We start from the raw sequence: 1,211 nt of genomic DNA on the forward strand, positions 1-1,211 counted from the left end.
GGGGACAAAGGCAGGGTTAGAGACACACTGGGCTGGACTGGGGCCCACTGGGGTGGACTGGGACACACTGGGATGCTGGGGAGGGTTGTGACCATGAGAGGGGAGGGTCTGGGCCCAGCAGAATTTGGGGTACCCACCTCAGACCTCTTCACTCGATGGACATCCATGCCTCCCTGGAGAGAGAGCGTGAGGTGTCACTGGTCACTGGGTTGTTCCCAGGCCCAGAAGGGATGGGGGGACTACATTTCCCCCCATTTCCCATATTGGGGGCATCCCAACTCCAGGACTTACCCCAACACATCCACCTCCTCCTTGTCCCGAGATCGGCTGGGGAAGCACAGCAAAGGTTTAAGCAGGATTGGCCCCTGTGGGGCTGGGAGAGGGGCACGGGTGTCCCCAGCCCCCCCAGCCCATGGTTGGCCAAGTCTGAAGGGGAAAATCCCTTCTACTGCCCCCAACCCCACTCCATCCAGTTTCCCCCTGGATCCCAGTTCCTGCAGGGCCCAGGGTGGGGATGGAGACAGGGAGAGCCAGGGGAATTCAGGGCCTGCAGGGAGGGGAGGGGGGGCAGGAGGAGGGGGCCCAAAGAGGGAGAAGTTGTGGGAGTTGGGGACCCCAGAGGATGGGCATTGGGGTGTGGAAGGGATGGGACTGTGGGGGATGTGGGTGAGGAGGAAAGGATTCCAATGGAGGGGACCTGGGGAATGAAGCAGGGCAGGGGTGGGGGCAGGAGAAATGGGGAAGGGGGGAAAATTGGAAGGGATTGGGAAGGGCTTTGAGACTGAGGGGTCACGGAATGGGATTTATGGACATGAGTGTTGTGGGCAATGGGAAAGGGAAAGGGTTAGAGGAGAAAGAGGGGAAGAAATGGTATGGGAATGATGCCCTGTGTGTGTGGGAATAGAGTGGGGGCCCTGAGGAAGGGACCTCCCCAGTGCACACTGGGGTGGACTGGGGAGCACTGGGATGCCCTGGAGGGTGGTGGCCACCAGAGGGGAGGGTCTGGGCCCAGCACAAGCCCTGGTACCCACCGGGCCGCCGATCACACCTCCCTGTAGAGAGACAAGGAGATGTCACTGGTCAGTGGGGTGTCCCCAATGCCAGGAAGGGATGGGGGGCCCAAAGTGCCCCCCACTTCCCACACTGGGTGCCCCCCAACTCCCAGACTTACCTGCCCACATTGGACGCTGTCACTCTCAATGGGCTGCAGG

The 1,211-nt window shown here is 61.4% G+C and overlaps 1 long non-coding RNA gene across 1 annotated transcript; it reads right to left on the reverse strand.

Annotated features, from left to right (window-relative positions):
* Positions 1-127: 127 nt before the first annotated feature.
* On the reverse strand, positions 128-1,211 carry LOC113979595. Its single transcript, XR_003537923.1, has 4 exons — positions 1,172-1,211; positions 1,032-1,052; positions 292-327; positions 128-173 (listed from the first exon to the last, which is right to left on the reverse strand). It is a non-coding gene; the product is annotated as an uncharacterized LOC113979595 (long non-coding RNA).

Source organism: Neopelma chrysocephalum, unplaced genomic scaffold (genome assembly GCF_003984885.1).
Source record: "Neopelma chrysocephalum unplaced genomic scaffold, ASM398488v2 Primary Assembly neopelma1_85408, whole genome shotgun sequence".
In the NCBI taxonomy this organism is placed as follows: Eukaryota; Metazoa; Chordata; class Aves; order Passeriformes; family Pipridae; genus Neopelma; species Neopelma chrysocephalum.